Genomic DNA, 25,131 nt, shown 5'->3' with positions numbered 1-25,131 from the left:
GTAACCTACCCAAACCGCAACACCAGAAGCACTGACTAACTCTTCATTAACATCATGAGATTACACCTCGCGCATCTGGTGTTTCGGTACTGTGTTCTTTTGGACCTTAAGCCTTGGGATTACGTGCATCGGTATGTAAAGCAGTCGGTATATGGTAGGTATCCTATTTATATGTACCTCCATGGTTATGTAGATGTTGTTAACCTATCTGTATATCTACATATATATGTTTATCCCTATATATCGACATATCTCTCTCTCTCTCTCTCTCTCTCTCTCTCTCTCTCTCTGTATATATATGATGATGTGTATATACATATATATATATATATATATATATATATATAAAACAAACACCTTTCATTGTGTACATGCCGATTTGTCCTATTTCAACACATTCCTACCTTTTGTGTTTTATCCTGTCAGTATACATGACTGCCATTGCTACATCTCAGGTAGCTTAGTGGTATGTTATTGTGATGGATGTGTACATGGTTGTGTGTTCTAATCCTGGCAGTGATATCTTACCTCTCAGAGCAGGCACTGGTAGTGCAAGGGTAATGAACGCACATTTCAGTGGTTGTGTGTTCCACATGTTTATTATTCTGTGGAGAACTACCTATATATGCAAGCTGTGTTTAAGGTATACTATGTAACATGTACACATCTGTGAAGATTTCTGCAAGGGATACTCCCCATTATTTGGAACTACTTCCCTGATTACATTATACAAAACCCCTCACTAACACTCCGAGGAATCCTTGCAAAGTGGGTGGTGAACAGTAGCTACACCCCAGGGACCCCGCAAGTGGCTCTGCTCCACAGAGTGACAGTTAGTTGATCGATGGGGTGGCGACAGCAGACACGTTTTGCCTATGCTTATGAGTGACCTCGATGGTTGGGCATGTACCTATCTATGTATCTATGAACCTGTACATACAGCATGGACACATGCTGATAGCTTAATATACTGTTCAGGTATTGACTTACCTTGTACCAATGGTGGTTGTGTGTACAATAGCTGAGGGCTAACTATGTAGGATGCACACAGTAGACCACCTATACATGACAGGTGGTTGCGTGTGTGTGCCATTCATGTTTGGTGTGTGTGTGCAGGTGGAGAAGTGTATCAGTCCATGAGTGCCTACAGTGTCAGTGTGTGTGCTATACATTCCCTCGTTGCCAAGGCATGGGCATACTGGGCATGCCTCCATCTGCCTACTGGGTCTAGCACAGGGTGTTCATGGTCTGAGTCCCCCTGTGCCTGTGGGTCCCTTGGCAATGGTGGTGGGCTGTGAGGGCCTTCACCATACTATCCCTGCTGCAGCTGTTTCTGCAGGATCATATTGTGTAGCATGGCACATACTATGAAGATGTGGGCACACATTCCTGGAGAGTATTGCAAGGCTCCACCAGATATGTCCAAGCAACGGAACCATGATTTCAGCATCCCAAACATGCGCTCTATGATGATTCTGGTTTCTGCGTGTGCCTCATTATGGCATTCTTGCATGGCTGTGTGTGCATTTCTGATGGGTGTCATCATCCACAGTTCCAGTGCATAGCCAGCATCCCCCACCAGGTGGCCATATGGGATATCCCCCCTGGCAAATACCTGATACAGCTGTGAGGCATGCTAGATGTGGGAGTCGAGATAACTTCCGGGACTGCCAGCACAGACATCCATGATAATGCCCTGGGAATTGCACATGACCTGGCAGTTGATGGGGGGGAATCCCTTGTGATTTATGTAGTGCCTACCCTGATCACCGGGTGGTGACTTGATGTGTATGTGCGTGCAGTCTATTGCACCCAGTACCTCCGGGTAGTCCGCCACACGGTGGAAGAGACGCATATTGCTGGCCAACTCCTCCTGCATTCGGGGGAAGTGTATTTGCTCATTGGCATGTGGTAACATGGCATCCAGGAACTGGTGGAGTACCCTGGATGCTGATGCCTGTGAGATCCCCATGATATCCCCAGTTAGCCTTTGGAAGGTACTTGTGGCTAGTATTCTCAAGCTTACACATACCTTCATGTCCACTGGGATGGGTTCCCCTCTGTTACTTCTGTCTCTGAGGCGTGGCCGGCACAGCTCAACAAGTTATTGTATGATGTCCCTGACCACCCTGTAATACTCTACTGTCTCCAGATCATGTAGCCCCTGGTAGGTTACCCTAGGTTTGAACACTTGTGTCCTCCTCCACTGCTTGAGATGGTTATCAGCATCATCCTCCACACTGCCGTCAGTCTCCAGCACATGCTGGTGAATCAAAGCTATGGCAGCCACTAACATATACATATTAAAAATTCCCTGTTTGTATATACCAATGGTGCAGAGTGTCAGGGAATACACAAGTGTGTGTGGGGGGCTGTCACGCCTTATACTATTGTGTCATGGATGATGCTGGTGTAATTGGGTGTGTTTGTGCTATTCCAGCTGCAGGGTATCTTAATTATTGGTTTTACAGCAGGTACTGCTATTGTGGGGCCTTTGGTGTTGACTTACACTTGTCTGCCTTGATTCATCTCTTGCCCTTTACTTCTATTTTCAACCCAATTCACCTCCCATTGTCAGGCATGCATCCAGCTGCCACCTTTCTTGTTTTGTGCTTCCACAACCCAGGATTGTGTTGGAAAATGTGTTATGTAGCTGATCTACAGAACATTTGCTTTGTTCTGCTGTGACAGTTCTCTTTTCTTTGCTGTATGGCACCTCCCCTTTCCTGTTCTGCAGGTATCGGCTAGCAGCCTTCTTAGCTGTTGTCTATGGCCCACTGTAAGTTTCTAGGTGTTAATTACTCATGTGTACTCCAATTACCATGCTGCAGCATTTCCTTATTGTCTTCCCATATCCTTTCTGTTTCAGCTGTGGTGCGAGCCGTGCACATCCGTTTACCAGATTTTGTGCGCGTTTTCTTCCACATTCACATGAACATTTGGTTACCTTGTGTGCTCTCAGCTAAGCAAAGCTATGGCTACTTCCACACCCCTATCCTGTGGTTTTGCTTAGCAACACCCAACACAGATTAGCAATGATCCAATGTGCTTATAGATACGTTGGCATTCCCCTCTCTTGATGTCATGTTTACCTCCAGGCTACTCCTCGGTGTTGTAATGCTACACCATGTGGTACATCCTTACACCAGCGGGATGTTTGCGATTCAGTATTACTTGACTCATTTGCATGGCATTGACTGCTGATTCCTAGTTACTGCATGGAACACTGTTACAGACCCTTAGCAACCCTTGCGCCATGGTTGTGGTGTAGTATGCATGCCATTGACTATTATGGGGATATCATGAATTGCATTACATTACAGTTTTATGACATCTAAATATATTTTCATTATGATCCCATTTGCACACTGATGCACTGCGGTTTTACTTTGCGTTGGTGTGGCCATGAAATTAAATGTTTTTTTTTTATATGTTGTGCCTCTTGTTTTATGCCATTGGCAATATATTTCACCACTGGCATATATTAATGTTATAATATGTAAGTTTGGTCTGATTTCATGGCTCCAATTTTATGTTTGACAACATGTAAACCATCTTTTTTGGTTTACATTTCTACATGCTTACGCTACGCCTGCACAACTTCATGAATCACTATATACCTTCATTTGCATGCTACACTGCTGCGCATAGGGTGATTAGCATACATCCACCGGTAGCTGCACAGCTCTGGCGTATGCTGGTAGAGCACGTGGAAACAGCTCTTACCTGAATCGCTCGACGGCCATATTTGGCGCTAGATCACCGATGCTACTCCGGTGCATGGCGCAATCTTCATGAATCCTGGGGTTAGTTTTTCTCTGTACGTAAGATACTGTAATCATTGAGTGTAGCAATTTCAATGATCAATGCTGCTTTTGTCTTCTTTTCCTGGACTATTGTATCTGATTTTCTCACATCTATATTTTGAACTGTTGGTAATGGTTGATCCCATGTTATATAAATATCATAATTTTCTACTATTCTTTGTGGCTCATGTTTCCAATCCTTCTCATCTACATCAATATTGTAATCTTTGCACAATCCCACACGCAACAAACAATATTGCCACATTATTATGCCTTTCAGTATTGTCAAAGGAAAAATATACTTTAAAAATGATCAATACACGGTAGGTTCAGGTTAAGGCACTTTAATCTTGCAGCAAGGAGACAAAAACGTGCTAATACAGAGTTTGTCTAACTAGAATCAGGAAATACCAGCATTTTTATACATTTTCTAATAAGACATTGCCTACCAAGCTGACGTAGCAGATCACAAGTTTTAACATCATCATTACATAGCAGTTGTTTTCATGCTTTCTGCTTGTACTATCAATTTTTGTGAGAAACTTCCTAAGAAAAACAACGTGGCCTTGGCTACCACCGGTTAGATATATGCAATGTTACCATTCAAGGTACTACGGCTAATTTGAGCACAAAGCAAGTATAGATTGCAGTTCATTTCTTCAACAGTTCTTTGTCTATCTTTATCTCTTCCTTCTGCAGCTGTGCATGTTCTCATACACGAACAGAGCTAATTGTTCAAAATCATAACATTATAGAATATAGCATTGTTTCATTCATTGCTTCCTGACCTAGCAGATAACCACCTGTTTTTCAAGTACATTTCCAAAAGGCATAAACATGAATTCCGCTGTGCTAGCAGTTACTAGGTCAGAGGGCATCTTGCAAGTTTCAGAAAGCACACTGCAGTTTCAAAAACATCTTCTAGTCTCATATAAAACTAAGCTGTATATAAAATAGAATGAAAAATGTGTTAACTCTTTTAGCTTCTAATTAGCATCAAGCACACACATTAATACATATTTTTCTAACATTTCGCCCCTGTTAATACTTTTTAATTCTATTTTCAAAAGCATAAACAGTTTGCTTTTTCTCCTAACCTCTTCCATTCAGGATTTGCAGTTAAGAGAGTCATTCAGTTTAGACTTATGAAAGTGTTTCACTTTTCAACAACTCTTCAATTTCAGTACTTTGATACAAAGTCTCAGAAACTGACATGTCTATAAAATCTTTGATTAACTTTTTCATGTAGGAAATACCACAACAAATGCATGCTCCTAATAGGAGTAATCCCACACAAATGGCAATCAGGATGTTCATTAGGATGGAACCACACCCCCTAAACAAATTTTGGAAAAAGTCCATCAGAGAGTTTGGACCTGGTTTGGTCATGGTCGACACTTGCTGGATCACCTTAAGATGGTCGTTTATCTCGTGCTGGTTGTCAGGAATATACAAACAGCATTCTTCTTTGATTAAAGTGCACGTACCACCTCTCGCCGCTCGGGTGAAGTCAAGAGCCATGCGGTTTTGAAGTACCACAGTTCTCATAGCATTTAGTTTATCAGTCACTAATTTGAGAGCAGAAAAAGTTGCGTTGCTCATAACTTCGAGAAGTTTAGACAGTTTTCTCAGCTCCCAAGTCGATTTCACTGCGCCATATGCAGGGGCTATGCCTGCTCATGATATAATGGTGTCACTCAAGTCCATGTGTGTCAGTTTATCTTTGATTTTCACAGAGTTATGGTTTCTCCACCCTGCTTTGATTCATCCCACTGGATTTTCGGGTCTCTTGATTGGACTTCTAGGTTTACTGCTAACCTCTCTGACGTTTCGAATTTTTCCCTGAGGCAAAGCTGCAGTGTGTCGTATGGCCGGAACCAGGTAACTCAAAAAACAACTGCCGGACCAATTCTCAGGTAGCCATTTATATGCTTTTTTCCCACAAACAAAATAACAATTCTCTACTTTAATATTGACATAAGCTTGCCCTGCATGAAACATTTTCTTATCAATAATAGAAAGCTGCTTTAAAAGAACAGGATTATGTTGTACTTCACTAACACTTCTATGCATCTTTTCAAAATATGCATCATAGTTTGTATCACAAATAGTTTTTGCCTTACTGGCCTTAATATAACATTTATAAGAAACAGTCACATTACAATTGCTCCAACCCACCTGAATAGTGTCATTTTTATAAAAACATACAATCCCTTTTTGTGTAACAGGTAGGTACAATGCTATTTTGTCTTGTGATTTCACAGGTGTAGTATCAAAAATCAAGTTTTCCCAGGTCTCATTGACCCCTAGGGGGACAGCAGTCATCAATAATCCCCCGTATGCTGGTGGTACAGCTGTGCAAATCCAGCAGTTTGAAACATTAAAAGTCTCAGCATACACATATTTAATTGCCTGGTAAGTGTTAAAGTTTGGATGCCAGTCTATGAGTAATGCATCACGTTTGTTCAGTTCAACCCATGTGGCTGGGAAAAGGAAAGGCCACAGCAAATATATCATTGTTATCAGTATAGCTATCAGAATAATCATGCACATTTTCTGAGGTTGTTCTGCATCCCTGTTTACTCTATACCTGGTCATTTTGTTTTTGTTGTACAACAGTAACAAGGTTTTTGTCCAGTTCAAAGTTCTTAACCAATTTACAGTGTGTCAGATGAATCCAGGACGCTCGCTCTGCGATCTTGACTGCAGTGGGTGTTGACAGTAGCACCTGGTACGGTCCGTCCCACTTTGGAGAACTCCAATTCTTTTTCTTCATGACATTCACCCAGACCCACGTGCCTGGGACTATTGCTGCTTCCGATGGTCTGGTTTGTTCTTTATCTGAAACAGAATTTAACTGCAAAAGTTTGTTATTCAAAAATCGCCTCATATACTGTGCAAGTGAACTGTCAGCCTCCTGGTCTGCAGGCATGAGAGGTTTCCACTGAGGTGTATAATATGCCCTCCCAAACAGAATTTTAAAAGGAGTTAACCCTTTTACATTTGGAACAGTTCTCATACTAAACAATGCCAGAGGCAGACAGTGCACTCAGTTCTTTTGTGCCTCACTAATCAATTTCCTAAGCTTATTTTTCAAAACTCTATTGTGCCTCTCTACTAATCCTGCAGATTAGGGGTGGTATGCACAATGGTTTTTCAGAGAAATCCCAAAATAATGACTCAATTGTTGTATAGTTTGATTTACAAAGTGTGTGCCATTGTCACTATAAATCTTTTCCGATATGCCAAATCTAGGAATAATTTCTTTAACGAGGACTTTTGCAACAGTAGCTGCATCTGGATTTTTAGTTGGAAAAGCTTCCACCCATTTGGAAAACATATCTATAATAACAAGGCAGTACTTCTTATTTTCACATTTGTTCAGCTCTATAAAATCCATACAGATAGTATGAAATGGATACTTTGGTGTAGGGAAACTCCCTTGCTTAGGTTTCAATGCCCCTTGTGCATGATGCACAAAAACTTTTTGTGTAGTTTGTAAATCCATACGTTGTAAACACTTGATTCACTAACTGTACCTTCCCCCCTGTTTAGACATGGCACTGCCCATGGCTCAACAAAGCTGCATATCTAAACAAGTTAGATGGTAAAATCGGTTTCCTCTCTTTGGAGATGTACAGCCCTTTTTCAAGAATTGCTCCTCGTTTTATTTATTTTTGTTTTTTTACATTTGTAGTAAGTGTCTGCATTGTTTTTAACATTTCTAAGTCTAAAATCTCAGATGGTTGTAATTTCTCACTCAAGATAAATACTTCTGAAGCTGAAGCTGCTTGTTTTGCAGCTGTATCAGCCCTCGCATTACCTTTTGAAATCCTATCCTGTTGTTTGGTATGAGCTACGCATTTGCAAATAGCTACTTTCTGAGGTAACTGAATAGAGTCTAACAAATCTAAAATAAATTGCGCATGATTAATTGGTTTACCAGTAGATGTTATTATTTCTCTATTTTTCCACTGCGGCGCAAAAACATGTACAGTAGAAAAAGCATACTGGCTGTCAGTAAAAATGTTCACTCGTTTACCCTTTGCCAAGGTACATGCCCTTGTTAAAGCAATCAATTCTGCTGCTTGTGCAGATAAGTTGTGCGGTAAAGACTTTGCTTTTAAAATCTCAATGTCAGAAACTACTGCATACCCCACTAGATTCTGTCCTGTAGGACCACTCCTACACGAGCCGTTCACATAGTATGTCACCTCGGCATCATCCAAGGGAACATCCATGAGATCTTTTCTAGGTAGTGTCTTTTGCTCAATTTCCTGCAAGCAGCAGTGTGGTTTGCCATCTGCAGGAGTTGGGAGCAAGGTTGACGGATTCAAAGTTGTGCATCGTTCAATTGTCATATGAGGTTGGCTCAACAGTATAGTCATACAGGAAAGATGTCTAGCAGGAGAAAGATATGCTACTTTTTCTTGCAGTAAAATAATTGTGACTGCATGAGGCACTCTCAATGTGAGAGGGTGGAATAACACTACTGAGGCTGAAGCCTGCACTGCCATTGCAGCTGTGACTACTGCTTGCACACAGTGCTGCAGGGATCGCACCACTGGGTCTAGCTGTGATGAATAGTAAGCTATGGGGCATTGTTTGTCCCCATGCTGTTGTGTTAACACTGATGTCATATAACCCTGCTTACAATCTACAGTTTGGAAAAATTGTTTATGATAGTTCGGTAATCCTAAAACTAATGAAGATGCTATCAGTTGTTTCAATTTGCAGAAAGCTGATTCTGCTTCTGGTGTCCACTGTAATAAATCTTGTGCTGCCGTAGGCTTTTTGAATATCAAGTTGGTCAGTGGAGCAGATTCCAAGGCATAGTTTGGAATCCAACTCGGACAAAAATTAATAGTACCTAGGAAGGACATCATTTCCTTCTTGGTAGTTGGTTTAGGTGCTTGTAATATTGCTGTTTTTCTGTCTTTATCTAATATTCTGCCTTCTTTGGATATTACATATCCCAGGTATATGACCTGTTTTTTCCAAAGCTGCACTTTATTTTTGTTTACCTTGTGTCCTTGAGTAGCTAAAAATTGCAGTAATGCTATGGTATCTTCTCTGCATTCTTGCTGGGTGGGGGCTGCCAGCAGAATGTCGTCTACATAAAGTAAAATCTGGCTGCCTTTCGGTGAGATAAATCCCGCCAGGTTACTTGCCATTTCCTGTGCGAATATTGTTGGACTCTCACAATATCCCTGTTGTAGTCGTGTATATGTATACCTTTTTCCCTGAAATGTAAATGCAAACCAATGTTGGCTGTCGGGGCGTATTGGTATTGAGAAAAACGCATTGCTAATATCTACCACAGAAAAATACTTTTGTTGACGTTTCAAATCATTTAATAAGGTATGTGGATCTGGCACCGTAGGTGCCCTTGGTATAACTGCATCATTTACAGCTTGTAAATCTTGGACCATACGCCATTCTCCATTTGCTTTCCTAACAGGAAATAAGGGTGTATTACATGGTGAATTGGGAGATTCTATCAATACTCCTTCCTTAAGTAAGGCTGCTATTATAGGTTTGATTCCTATTTCTGCATCCTTTCTCAAGGGATACTGTCTCTTTTGAGGTCTAAATCCTGATTTTGGCGTGATAGTGACTGGTCCTGCTGTACGAATAAGTCCTACATCTGATTTTCCTGTTGACCAGAGAGTCTCTGGTATATCTCATAAGGCTTTTTCCTCTTCTTCTAGTAAGAGTGCTACTCAGCTGTCCTCACATGCCTGCAAGTGTACTGCTGGGTGTGTCTGTGTTATCCAATTCAACTTCTGCTTTTGCACTCCCTGTTCTGAAAGTTCTATCTCTGTCTGTTTTTCCCATCTTGTGACTTTTTCTTCTGGGTCTGCCCACTTCATGTTTCTATCTTTAGTCAAACTTACATATGGCAATCAATTAGATTTGTAAAGTGCTAGGAATTCCTGGGGCAATGACCAGCTTACTACACTGTTTCCTTCCTTGTCCCAGTACAGATTTCGTAATACTAATCTGTTAGCATGGTTTCTAAACAGTTCTTGCTCATATTTTTTATCAGGTCCTGGTTTGCTACAGTAATATAGAGTGCAATGCAACAAATGCTGTTTATCAGTGTCTAGGGAGGGGGATTTACTGATGGCTACATTCATCAGTTCTTCGGTCACTGCCCCTGGACCAGTCATAACCAAGTCCTGGCTGTACCAATAAAATATTTCAACCTCCGGTCGCACTACAAAAGTATCTATTTGTCGCTGTGCTTCCATACCCTGCATAGTTGGAACTACTGCTATGCCAAATATCTGCGTTAAGTCTCTGCCCAAAAGATTTACTGGGCATTTTGCAGAAACAACAATTTTGCTTTTCTGGGTCATCCCTGAAACAGGGTCATTTATTGCTATGTTGTGGGAGAGTGGCTCCTGATACAGCTGTCCATTAGCTGCTTTCACTAATATGTAATCAAGTGATTCTGAATTTTCTGGTAGTTTGGAAGGATGTATCAGGGTCCGTGAAGCCCCTGAGTCACACAGGAATTTAACTTCCATCCCCTCTACCAGACGTGTAACTTCCAGTTTTGTGTCTGCTAAGTAGAGCTCTAGGCTCAATAATGCCAAGTCTAAAATTTCATTTTCTTCATTATCTGTGATTTCATGCACATTCTCTATTTCTTCTATCACATCCTCTACTCCTTCTATCACATTTGCACTTGTCTTTTCTTAATTATTCCTCTTCAGTGATTCTTGACTATCATACAGTCAGTCCTCACCCTCCTTGTCTTCTGTGGTTACCTTTTTATTTTGCCTGCAATCCCTTGCTAAATGTCCCTTTTTCCTGCATTTAAAACATTCACCCCTTTTCTTTCTCTCTTCAAAGTCCTCTGATCGTTTATCAGATTGTTTGTTTCCCTGGGCATTTTTCTTACCCTTCTTCCCAGTTTGTACTACAAAAACTTCTGATCCGTCTTCTACTGCAAATACTTGAGTTTTCTTTTTCTTTTTGCTATTAAAATGCCTTTCGGCATGTCTTGCATATTCAAGTAATGATCTACTTGTACGATGATCTACCATGAGCTTTGTAATAAAGCTGCTAATGGGTGCAATACTGCCTTTCAAAAATGCATTCTTTAGCTGCTGCTCATATGGGGAATCATGTGTTTGGTCTTCAGGTACCTGCATTCCACAACGGTTATTAAAACACTCTAATAATCTGGCATAATATCTATCAACAGTTTCACCTTCTTGTTGTATGCATTGATTAATGCAAGTCCAGTCAGCCCTAGGCTTCCATTTCTCAGAGATTCGGTCTGTCAGACCTTTCACTCTGTTATCCAGTTCTGCGTTACTATGTGGGAGTGGCCTATGTTCTGCGTCATGGGGATTCCAGTTGCCACTGATCATGTTCCAATCTGGACCCACGATTTGTCGGACTACTTTCTCTACTTCCTCTCCATTTAAATGGTAACTTAACCTCATGCCCTGTAAGTCTTCTAAGAATTTTCTAAAATTGACTTTCGGATGGGGAATTCCCTCTGTGGCTTTCCGGATGTCTTCCGGTGTCCACGGTCTATATACTAGAAGAGGTGGGTCCTGTCCTGCCTGTGGATTTGGTACTTCTATGAGTGGACGTATCTCTTCTTCACTCATAGCTTTTGAATTTTTATTTATTTCATACAATTCAATATCCCCTCTCAAGTTGCGTGTTCGAGACCTAGTCTCGATAGGATCTCTGACAAATGGTTTTGGTTTGCAGGAAGAGCTGGATATAGCGGAGGTGGGTCAGCTTGTCCACTCGCTTCATATTCTGGTAAGGGAAGTGGAGGGGGCAGAGGGGCTGTTGCTATTACCAAGTTATTGTCTTCTTTATCTAAAAACATTGCTTTGAATTTTTATTCTTTTGTTCCCTGCGGTTTGCTTCCTCTAGCCACCTGTGTGCCTGAGGAACTCCTAATTAATGTTGCTTTTTTATCTGACCTTTTGCGTCTGTTTTAAGTTGTTTGACAAGTTTGATAAGTGAAGGTTTATCTAAATTACCATCAAATTTGTATTTATTAACCCATTTTGTATAGTACCTAACATTGTCGGCACGCTGTAATTGCATATATTTTGCGTCTTCAGTTAAAGGCGGATCTCGGGAACTTTTTGTGCACTTATTTCCCATGTTGTCTTAACTAAGTTAGAAATTGTTACGTAACCCTTTTTATCACGTGGTACCATGATTTACACTTCTTCACAGTTTATCTAGAATAACTGCCTACCTATTCTGTTTCCCTGATCTATGACAAGACAGCAATCTTTTTTGTCCCTGATCTGCACTTTACAGATCTCCCTGACAAAAACAAAATACTGTAACAAGTCCCTGATCTAAAACAGAAAAAAGGTAAATTCCTCCTTACCTGAGCCTCCATGATTGATCTCACTGGAACTGTTGACTCGTCCTCCAATTGCAGATCAGAAACAGTAGCTGGCCTCTTTTGAACGACAATTCAGTCGGAGGTCTTTTCAAAGCAGAAGAACCGATGTGGCTTCTTCCCCATATGGTTTCATGCCACCGGGCCCATCTGACCTGAGCTAGAGTGAGAGATGTTTCCGGTCCAAAGGACCAATCTGTCAAAGGAAAAATATACTTTAAAAATGATCAATACATGGTAGGTTCAGGTTAAGGCACTTTAATCTTGCAGCAAGGAGACAAAAACGTGCTAATACAGAGTTTGTCTAACTAGAATCAGGAAATACCAGCATTTTTACACATTTTCTAATAAGACATTGCCTACCAAGCTGACGTAGCAGATCACAAGTTTTAACATCATCATTACATAACAGTTGTTTTCATGCTTTTCTGCTTGTACTATCAATTTTTGTGAGAAACTTCCTAAGAAAAACAACGTGGCCTTGGCTACCACCGGTTAGATATATGCAATGTTACCATTCAAGGTACTACGGCTAATTTGAGCACAAAGCAAGTATAGATTGCAGTTCATTTCTTCAACAGTTCTTTGTCTATCTTTATCTCTTCCTTCTGCAGTTGTGCATGTTCTCATACATGAACAGAGCTAATTGTTCAAAATCATAACATTATAGAATATAGCATTGTTTCATTCATTGCTTCCTGACCTAGCAGATAATCACCTGTTTTTCAAGTACATTTCCAAAAGGCATAAACATGAATTTCGCTGTGCTAGCAGTTACTAGGTCAGAGGGCATCTTGCAAGTTTCAGAAAGCAGACTGCAGTTTCAAAAACATCTTCTAGTCTCATATAAAACTAAGCTGTATATAAAATAGAATGAAAAATGTGTTAACTCTTTTAGCTTCTAATTAGCATCAAGCACACACATTAATACATATTTTTCTAACAAGTATACAGGTCTTCTGCCATTTAGTGTATCATACCCTGCAACAAGATGTGTAATTTTTTCCAATTCTGTTTTACAAAACCTGCATTTGTCTGTTTCTCTAATGGGTTCAATGGACTTTGTAAACCAACGTGTATGTACTCCACTATCCAGGTCTGCTTAACCTTTCATCTTTTGGGTTAAATTCACCCTCCTAACCATTCCTGCATTAGATTCTGATTGACAGGAAGTTATTCCAGGAGTTTTCTTTACTTGCAACTATATTTATGCATTTTCCACATTTCTTGACTTAGATGTGAACTTTGTATTGATGTTTGAGACTCAGTGCTGTTAACTTAGCCAATATGTAATTTGTACTACTGCTTTGTGTTAAGTCCACGATTCCATGGAGGATTGGGAAATAAATAGGATAAAAGTGCACCAAGATATCAAAGGAACTTGATTGTAAAAGTATGTTTGGTGGGGTAAAAATAAAAATCAAACATATCTGAATGTGTATCAGAATACTAAGGGTAGTACTCTAGAACATTTATGGCAAATACCAGTGGAACGATCCACAAACCTCAAATTTCTTGCAGAGGAAAGGAGCACAGAAGAAGTCTTACACATATCCTTACATGGTTTATAAATCCACTTATAATACAGCCTCAGAAGAGAGGTGTTATTGGGCACTGCAATGACGTGGACAACAATGTCTAATTCAGAAACCTCAGGTCTACAACACACTCTCTGCCTATAACATATTGCATATTGGTGAAAAGGTTGATCTCCCTATATGTTGCTGTCCTAACAATGCAGCATTCCCACAGATTCAGATGCCTATATATATGTCCACTCCAACACATGAATATGAAAAAATATAGCTGAAACATTATATATAAACCAATGATAAAAAGAGCCAATAATTTTTTTAGAAATTAGAATTTATTCAACATTTTGTATTAAACAGCACATCTATCTGGCTCATGCCAAAATATATCAACAAGATAACTATTGACACAAACAGGAATTGTTATATTGATGCATTGCTATCATAAGTGCACATTCATTGTCTGTTATCCATAGTGAGAGTATCACAAAAGTTGACTTGTGACATTTAGTCTAATGTTAGAAAACCACAGCTATTACTAAGATTAAATTAAATACTGGCATAGGTTTCCAGAACCCAATGAGAAAAGATAGCATTGCAGGCAGTGATATCTAAGACTATGATTGTTAGGAGCCAGACAATTTCACACATCAGAAAAACAGACTTTGCTTAGCTTAGACAACACTATAATTCAAAAGAATCTCTCTGGGGCCTCTGGCAGTTTCCACAATCGCAGACAATGTGATTCAGAGACATGAATGACACAGATATCCTTCAGAAGGGTCTCACAGAAACGGATAACTGGTGCCAGAGCCACGGCCTAAAGTTAAATGCCAAAAAATGCATAGTCATACCCTTCGGGAAAAACAAGGTTACCCCTAGCTACCAAATAGGTGGCAATCCACTGAGCACAGAAGAAGTTATCAGGGACCTGGTGACCCAGGTTGATAGTAGTCTGTCATTCGACACCCATGTAGCTAAAGTAGTTAGGAAGACCTTCTACATTGCCCACCTTATCATGAAGAGATTCTCATCTAGATCAAGGGAGGTCATAGTCTCCCTTTACTCATCACTCATCAGACCAATGATTGAGTACAATGCCCCATTCGGAATGTATCTGACCCGACACTTGCAGCAGCTGGAGAGGCCACAAAAGTTCCTCACCAAAAGGATAAAGGGTCTCAAAATCTGTCCTATGCTGCCCAACTGAAAGAACTCCAGCTCTATTCAGTCGCCACCGCTTGCACAGAGGTGACCTTTGCCTAACATACAAGGCCATGTCAAACCCAGATTTGATGAATATGCTTCACCTCAAAAAATCTAGATCCATCAGAGCCACAAGGGCGGAGACTTAAACCTTGACACGGCTATTAATAGGACGTGCTGGAGGGATAGATTCATCACCCAAAGACTCCCTATGCTGTGGAACAAAATCCCGGTACATGTGAGGCAGAGCACCTCGCTGGCCTTGTTCAAGAGAAATCTTGACCAATGGATGGGAGATCACAGATATACCCCAGGGATTACCTCAGTGTCACTGCTCGACAGAGGCACAGCAAAATAATGGGTATAGTTCCCCATACTAAAGGGGTGGCGTAAGCCACAAAACGATGGGCTAGGCTTGTAAATGCCCTCGGGCAGATAGCCTAGTATGAACCTATGAACCTATGAACCTATATCTATGACAATGAGGAAATATGTCTTTACTAGCTAATTTGCAAGTCTCTGAACTGTGTGCCATTACCACTAGTGCTAGAGTGCTAGTCAGCAATTTCTGCAGTAAGCACCTCTGGTGGCACATGCATCTTGTTGGTACAGGCACCCTTGTCTGTCATTATCTCACATGCACACACACACACATACGCACACACACACACACACACACACACACACACACACACACACACACACACACACACACACACACACACACACACACACACACACACACATACATGCCTTAAGGTCCATCACTATCGCACACTCACCTCACCTATGCCCTAACGCTAACTCATCTACCTCACCCTAACCCTCACATCCACACAATCGCACACTTACCTGACCCACTCCCTACCCCTAACTCACCTAACCCACCCTAACCCTCACGTCCACACAATCGCACACATACCTAACCACCGCCCTAACCCTAACTCACACTCACCTCACCCATGCCCTAACCCTAACTCACCTAACCCGCCCTAACCCTCACATCCACACAATCACACACATACCTAACCCGCACTCTAACCCTAACTAACCTAACCCGCACTCAATCACACACTTACCTGAACCCGACCCGTAACTTTCCACCACAGCGCTGAAAATACCATAACAACAGAAACAGGCAACCGAATTCTTTTCCTAGAAAAAAATTTAGTTTTCTGTTGCTTTAATATTTTCAGCTTTCGCTGACTAGGGGTTGATATTAGAACATTCGAAATTGGATGGACAGCACACTTGTGGAAAATCTTTCATCAGTATCTGCAAAGGTGTAGACATTGAAAGCCTCACAAATGTAAGCAGTATTTCAATACAAAGGCTGCACCTTCTATGCATACGTGTTCCTCAAAACACATAGCAGGAGCACTACAGTCATGTGCATACACAAAACAGACATGGAATATGATGAACCCTAGTGGATGTGATATAGTAGATAAGAAGACACACACTTATATCAAACAACTACACCATCTTCCTATTTAGAGATAATAATCTCATATATTTGCATGCCTTGGAATGCAAGACTTAAATGACTTATCAGTACTATATGCAGCTTTTCTATAACATACATCATTAATGGGCCTCATTAGCATATTATCTTTCAGAATTTTATTCTCTATAAAATGTGTATCTTACCTGGACTAATAGCATACAATGCCAATATTCATAAACACTTGCTGATCTGATAGTATGTGCCAAAGTCTGCAAATCTTACAGAATAAGCCAGCTATACTGAAGTAGAAGGATAAAGCCTTGACAGTGACCAGACCTGGGCTCATTTATGCAGTCCCAGCACCTATAGGACCTGGTAATAGAAAGGAATTAGTCAGCCTATTCCTGCTCACCTATTTTTGATGGCTGGAATAATAACAATATGTTGGGGTGAGGCAGGTGATTCATGTGAACCCTGGCCTTTCTCAAGACATGAACCCTGAATGTCAACTGGACTAGGTGAATGGACCGGCCATGAGGGGGTTATTGTCATTTTTAGACGGGGATGTTGATGCATCTAAAGACATGCCATGCCTAATAACTCACAACTGCCTTCTGAATAATGTTATCACATAGAAGTAGAGCCTCCTAGCAGTGTTTCAAGCTATACTATATATGTGAACATGATAATGCCTAAGTTCACTCTGCTCTTTCACCCAGCTGCTGACCCCGGCACAGAGGGGCTAACCATTTGAGTTACATGGAATAACTTGCTATGATGGAGAGTAGGGCTAAGACTATTCACACCTAGAGAAGTATATAATAGAAAGCTATAGTACCACGAAGTATGGTCATACATGGATATATATAATGCTGCCATCTGTTAGCATGTCATAGTCTGAGCACTGCGAGCCCATGTGTGCATACAGTAATGAAGACTGCATGTAAAGCAATGTGAAACAATTCAGCAAAGTTTCAGGCAAGCTGGTACTATGCTGGACTGCAAAACTCTAACAATATGCTCACATACCACTCCTGAACAGAACCAGAAGCTGCATTACCCCTTAGCCCATACTTTTGCAATAGTCTCTGCCATGCTGTCAAAATGGGATCATGCAAGTATGGAACTTGAAAAATAGCATTTCATTTGTGGTTAGTGCATTACACAACTACCCATAAGAATTTGTTGCATACTGGTAGAAAAGTTTATATAATTATGTAATAGCAAATGTGCCACACAATAGCCTGACAGCTATGTCATATACATACCAGTGTAGTGAGCACATGAGCAATGAATATTACCTTCATGATAATAATGTGCTATTTTATTTATTTATTCATTTATTTTTAGATATCTGTACAGTTAATAGAGGTGCATATTTCTTAGAGTTTGAGGCTAAAGGAATTTTGCACTGTCAGATTATAATAATTATTCTGATCTACTAGTTAATCTACAAAAAAACTGAGTTTTTATTTGCTGTGTTACTTGAGTATTTGTCTGTCTTTTTGTCACAAGCCATTTTGGCAGACAATACATAGTAAAAATGGTGCAATTCACACAATCATTTGGACCTCCTATATCTGGAGACAGAGGTAAAACAGAGATATGTTCAGCTGTAGTTTGCATATCACTCATGGCTGCTTGTCAGATAATATGAAGACAATGGGACACAGATGCAATGTAATACCTTTTATTGGACCAACTTACATTGTACAACTATCCAGTATTCAAGCTGCCATGAACCCTCCTCCATTGGGAGTTAGAAGATTGCTTGGTAACTAGCATTTTTTAGTTGTGATTTACATATTATCCAATAACCTATGACTACTTTTTGCATACTTGCTGAAAAGTTGATATGATTGCATAACAGCAAATAAGCCACATAATGTCCTGTGTGCAATGGCATAGACATGCAATATAAAATTTGTTCAGCATGTATTATAAATGGCTAATGATTTACCTGCCAATGAAGGGCTCATGGACCTTGAAATCTAGAGTAATTGCAAAACCTGTATTGGTCCAATAAAAGGTATTGCAGTATATCACATCTGTGTTCCATTGCTTTTCTGTTTTCTGTTAGTGGACTAACACTTTGTTTCTTAGTTTTATTCTTCCTTGTTGGATATGTTTTACACATGGCCTAATAACATAATTGTATCATAATGTGTATTTGAATTGGCTTTTTGTTGCAACTATATCAAGGTATATTGTAGTGCACACATATTGGCTGTGGTGATGCAGCGGTTAGTGTTGTTGTCTCACAGCAAGAGGCTCTCTGGTTCAATTGTTGGCTCTAGTACCCTGTGTGTGTAGTCTGCATGTTCTCCCTGTGGTTGAGTGAGTTTTGAAGACATGCTGCTAGGTGCATGTGCAGTGTGTGTGCCTTCTGTGAAGACTGGGTGCTGGGCTGGCAACTCAACACTGTAAAAACTCCACTTCCAATTAATCTGCAAGCCCGTGATCCACTGTGCTGACCCCTAATTGGAGAAGCCAAAATACACTGCTTTGCATATTATGCATACATTATACAAGTATATAATGTCACATCTGCTGATACCAATATTGTATATAGTTAAAACTAAATCATGCCCTTTATTATTAATTTTTGAGTCTTCAAGTAAGAGGCTTTTTTCTTAAGAAGTTTTTTGAAGATGTGTGTTTTAGATATAGTCACCCAATTTAAACATTGTTCTGACAAGATGTACAAACAGCTGATGTGAAAATAAGTTAGCTATAACAAAAAAATGATAAAGTTTGCAATCTTATTATACTTTATAGATTTATACTCAGATGCTACAAGCTGACCTACAACAGCACACTTACAACAAGGCATCATATTGTTCAAGAACCCTTTCCCTGTAAAACTACAACTCAATAACCACACCAAATAGATGTGTGACTAATATTTATTGCCAGACAAAATGACAAACTGAACAACAACCAAATGCTGAATACATTGTACAAATAAACACTTCTTAGTACTTCAACTAGTAAAAACTGGCAGTGTTTCATACAGCTCATGTGAAGAATAAATACAATACAAACATAAATAATTCAAAATACCAATCATCATCATAGTCACTATACAGATCTTGTGAAACTGGCAGCATTTCAGGCTGCTCACCTCATACGAGCTGCATATCAGACCACTCCCTCCAACATTAGAACACAGCAGGGCTTTCCACAAGAGTGCTCTACATCCTTATGATTCCTTTTGGAAAAGGTGGAAATGACTTTATAACATAAATGCCCACTTAATCTCTAACAACCTTATCTTAAGTTAGGGAGGGTGGAAGGATACAAACAGACACCCATGCCGAAGAAGTTGAAAGCTCCCTCCCCTACCTTTAAATACTACAGTCCCCCCTCCCCTATCTAAAACACATTACTTCATTTCCCATTCCTGCTTCTTCACCAGTGAAACCCTATCCCACCAGCCTATCATATCCATCAGCACCGGACTTGCATTCCTGAACAAAAATACCTACTTGATAAACATTTATTAACTGTCATGTCACCAGTCCAGTAAAGGCTTTGCAACTTCCAAAATACTATTAGCATAATTTCTAATCTTTGCTATACATATAGTGACTGCACAGTACAATTATTTGGCATGTGGAAGGTATTCTACACTCACAGTTGTATATCCCTAAGCTGGGAATACACAGTGTTACCTTAGAAAACTGATACTATAAGAACATTGTTATAGCTATGTGATGAATGTCGTTTGTCTTTCGGCTTTTTCCCGGTAAGGGGTCACCACAGCGGAACTCCAGTCCGCTAATGATTGGCAGTAGATTTTTATGAAACGCCGAGGTGCCAGCTCAACGCCCAACCTTCAACGAAGGCACACCCATTTACGCACGCATGTCTTTCGAATGCTACCCAACTATGCAATGAATACTCATTAATAATATAATACCCCTAAACTGTGCACCCCTAGAAAATGATTATTATTTTAAAGTCTGACTAGCAGGCTGCATCCTCTATGCACTTGCCTGATTTTTGTTCACGTCATTAGCACATCTTATTATAGCAATGCTTCTCATAAAACTGTATCACAACCTGTAGCAATGTCAGGGGAGCAAAGTTATTGCACATACCTCCAAGAGTCAGTCACTGCTGTCAACTGTATACATCCAACAACAATAGCAGAACTGCATAATTAACATACTGCTATTACACACCTTATCATGCACAATGAGTGTACCTAGAACCCATGATGCATTATTCAAATCACAACAGACTTTAGCAAACAAACAATGGTACAGTACATTTGAGATCTTTCTAGTTGAACAATATGCTTTGATTTATACATACCAAAGTGGGTATTGTATTCAAAGATGGGTTTGCAAAGGGAAGATTACAGTGGCACTAAGACTTTTTTGGATCTTAAAGACTTTCTCTTGGAAATTAACCTGTCCATATAGAAGGATTTCCTGATTATGGCAGACATATGATGGTCAAAGGAGAGAGAATTTTTTGCAAGTGTTTTATACTAAGGTGCTTCACTGACAGTGGAATATTTATAACTAGATGTAACACGTGGTAGAATCATTACTTGAATCAAATGTATCTTACCAGTTATGGTATTAAAGTTAGTTACTCTGGGTAGAAGGTTTTTAATCCCTCCATTTAGTTCAGTTAAGCTGTCCTCTACCATGCCACTAAGCAGCTTTGTTGATGTTAGACCCAAACACTTGGAGGCTGTAACTACTGGAATTTCATAGGTTCATAGGTGTGGACTAGGCTAAGAGCCCTGGAGCCTATATAAGCCTAGTCCAAGGAGATTCCCTGGCATCATGCCGCCCAAAGTTAGTTCCAAGTGCCCCTGTCAAGCAAGGCCACCAAAGTGTTCCCCAGGGTGAACTTCCTATTGCCCACCAACTCGTCAAGATTTTTCTTAAAGAGGGCCAGAAAAGTGTTCTGCTTGACATGAATGGGAAGTTTGTTCCAGAGTATGGGAAGTCTCTGGGTTAGGAACCTGTCCTTCCAGCATGTTCTGTTTATTGTGGTAATGAGGTTAAGGTCCCTGGACCGGGTGGCATGGAGGGATTGGGATTTCTTTAAGTGTAGTAGCAGCTCTGGGTCAGACATGGCTTTGTAGGCCAAGCAGAGATTGCCTCTAAGTAGGAGATAAGAGACAGAGTGTAGCTGGATTTTATTTTGAGTCTGTCCATATAGGGCATGTGTCTAAGGCCTAAGATCCTCTTTGTGAGGTATTTTTGTGGCCTTTCCAGTTGTTGTAGGTGTCTAGTGAGGTACATACCAAATGGGGCGTTGTATTATATAATAGGTCTAATGAGGGATGAGTCATAGCTATCCATTTCTTAGTTGGCATTACCATTCCAGATCACCATAGATTTAGATAGATTGGAAACTAGGCCAGAAACTGTTGTTTCTTATTAACATACAATCATTAACAAATAATAAAAAAGCTGGTCATCCTGGGACTGGGCTTCTACAGTGGCTCTGACCAGGTGCACCACCTCTTTCATGACTAATAAGAAACATCCTCAGGATAAGGGGCATCCATATCTGGTCCCTCTTCCAATTAAACCTGAGTCAGAGAGGCCTCCATGTACTAAAACCCTAAATGATGGAGCAGAGTATATACACTTGACCCACTTCAGGAAGGTGTATACAATTCCTGTACTCTAGGGTCATAAAGAGGAAGCTCCACTCAACCATATCAAATACCTTTTGGTTACAAAAAGGACAAATCCTGCTTTTTTCTGAGAATGGTCAGAATTGTTCAAAATCTTTGATAGTTCCCACAAATTAGCTGCTATATCTCTTCCCTTCACAAACCCAATATAAACAGTGCGAAGTAAATGTGGTAGATGGGCATCTAACCTGTTGGCTAGATCCTAAGTCAGTATTTTCAATCAAGTTTAATAATAGAAATATGCCTGATGTCACCTAGTGGTGGTATTCCTTCTTTAAGCTTGGTTTAGATCAGGGTGTAAGCCATGTGTGAGATCTGTAGAGTTGTATAACTTCCAGAGTGTCTACCACAGAGCATCTCCTTCCCATTTATAGATTTCAGTAGGAAATCCATTAATACCCAGGGATTTATTGTACTTCAGCTTCAGTATAGCCTTTTCCTCTTCTGCACAACTAATGGGTTTGCACAAGTCTCTGTTCCCAAATATATCTATTAAGGGTTTGTACAAATCTCTGTTCCCAAAGATATCTATTAAACTGATTTGCATCACTATGAAATCTATGAGTATGCATTGTTGCCCTGTATGGTGCTGTAGAAAGATATGTAGAAAATGAGAAAAGCCTTTCTAATGTCTTCATCCTCCATAAGAATGCCCCCAGACTCAGAGATGACTAGTGGAACAGAAATTCTCATAGTCTGTTGCTTAAAGAGCCAATCTATATATCTTGGGTAACCCAGTCTTTTTTATCCAGCAGAATTTCTCTTTAATGCAAAAGCTTAGCTTCTGGATTTGGCACCTCAAGTAAGTTGATTTGAAAAGTTGAAAACATTTCTAAATTAAGTAGGTGTTCCAGACTGCCCACTTCAGTTATACTTTTTGTACAGCTCCCTGGTTTTAAAATCTAAGCATCTGCCTTTTTCTCTTCTTCTGATGCTCTCTTCTTCAAACATTCTTACAGCCCTCTTACCAGAGTCTTCAAAAGGTATTGTCTGGTCTACTGTTCCTATCTTGGACATTTGAGATTATAGCCATTAGAAGCTTCTCATTGTTACTGGTGTTCCACAGGAAGTGAGCCCTCTTCCAGTTTCTAACATTTTCAGAAACTCTGAGGTTATGTGGCTTAACAGAGTAACAGTGGGATGATCTGAGAATCCTTTTTTTGTCAGTCATCATAAAACTATTGTTTAAACAGACAATGTCTATCCTACTCCCCAGATGAACTAAGTTTCTGGAAAAAAATAGGATTACATGTATCCAGTCATTTGTAAATGCCCAAAGCCTGGGGACTGTCTGGCATTGTTGGCAATTCTCTTGCCATAAAGCCTATCCTTAAGGTCATTAAGCACTACATTGAAATCCCCAGTAAGTATGCTAAGCAGGATGAACTTGCATTCCTCTGTCAGACTTCCAAGGAGTTAAACAAAATTGTCATCTTCATTAGGCGAATAAAGATTCCCAAAAACTCACTCCTCATTTTTCATTTTCCCTTCCCAAATCAGCCATCTTCCTGTACTATTACCTATAATCCTATGTGCAACCACTAATAAATTATGAAATATGAGTAGAAAACCCCTCTTATCCCTGCCTGGATTGAGGTCTGCAAGTACATTTCAAAAAATCCTAAATTTAAACTTGCCAGTTTCCTTTACCTTGAGCTTTGTCTCTTGGGAGGCAGACCATCAGGATCTCTTCCCTCCCTGAGTCCTTGCTGTGTTCTAGCTCTGCAAATGGGGTGTGAGCACTCTCCAACATTGCAGGAGAGAAATTTCACATTAGATTGTGTTGCTTTACAGGCAAACCATAGGATAATATTTTCCCGGACCTCTGCTGAAAATGGATCTTATTCCAGTCAGACTTTCCTGGTAAACAAATATAAAATAAATAAAATATATTCTATATCATATGAACAGCAATGGAAAAAAAGCAAGAAAATGATTGCGGAAAGCCCAAAACCTCTTTTTCTGCTGACAAAAAAGTTTTCAGTTGTAAAATCCACAACAATACGTTTACATGAACTTCAACAGCCAAATAAAGCCGCAATGAAAAACAGCAGTCCAATAAGTGTAACTTCTTTAATCTACAGCACCGAAATCAACCACAATATCACCACAAGCGCTTTCGCCCGTTCGTAACGGGCTTTTTCAAGTGTGATTATTTTCCAACCAGCAATGCTTTTATATCATTCAAACATGCCATGTTGTTAAGTAATTAACATGCATTGATTGAATAATGACTGACAAAGTTGAATAATAAATTTAAAAGTCCCTGTAAACCATCCAATGTATTTACCAACCACATTGTCATTGTTTGAGTTCAGTATAAAACCTACATTTTGAAAATGCTCTAAAACTAATGAATAATAAATACAAATGCCCTACAAACATTTAAATTGCATTATTATTGCTGTATTGTGCAACTTTCGCTAAAGTGTTAACATCATTGAAATGAAAACAATAAAAAATGCTTAACATTTAAAATACACTTTAATGCGCACGTTCAGTCTCCTGTTAACTCCTTATGTATAAATAACCTTTCCACTAGCACAAACGTGCGCTAAATAAATCTCCTGTATAAAACATTTTATGGAACTAATGATGTTAATAACTTCTATAATAACTTATGTTATTAATGTGCATTTAAATACTAAAAAATATACAATATAAAAATGTGCAAATGTATGCGCTTAAACTCTTGCATAAATATGTTTGTTTTAAAATCACACCTTACTTAAAATTGGGTAAATCCCATTATAGCTGTTAAATTCAACCTGACTGTTTTGCAATATGAATGACTTTTATTAAAAATCTACTTTAACTTGTTTCTTTTGACTTTGAGGATATCAATAACACTGATTCCTTCATTTAACCCTGGGCTTTTTGTTGCATTTAGTCTCAGCTGCCACATTAATTCTTTCATTCCTAAGGCAGTCTCCCAATCTCCTCCCCTCAAATCCTGCACTACCCTGTCCACTACAAAGAATTTAATGGACATATTTACACAATTCAAGGAATGTTTTAAAAAGGCATTGGTTTCTTTCTTTGTTTTTACATCATTCATGTGCTCGTATATTCTATGT

This window comes from Protopterus annectens, chromosome 1.part1 (genome assembly GCF_019279795.1).
Source record: "Protopterus annectens isolate FY-2018-M chromosome 1.part1, PAN1.0, whole genome shotgun sequence".
NCBI lineage: Eukaryota > Metazoa > Chordata > Ceratodontiformes > Protopteridae > Protopterus > Protopterus annectens.
Note: the sequence above shows the minus strand (reverse complement) of the source record.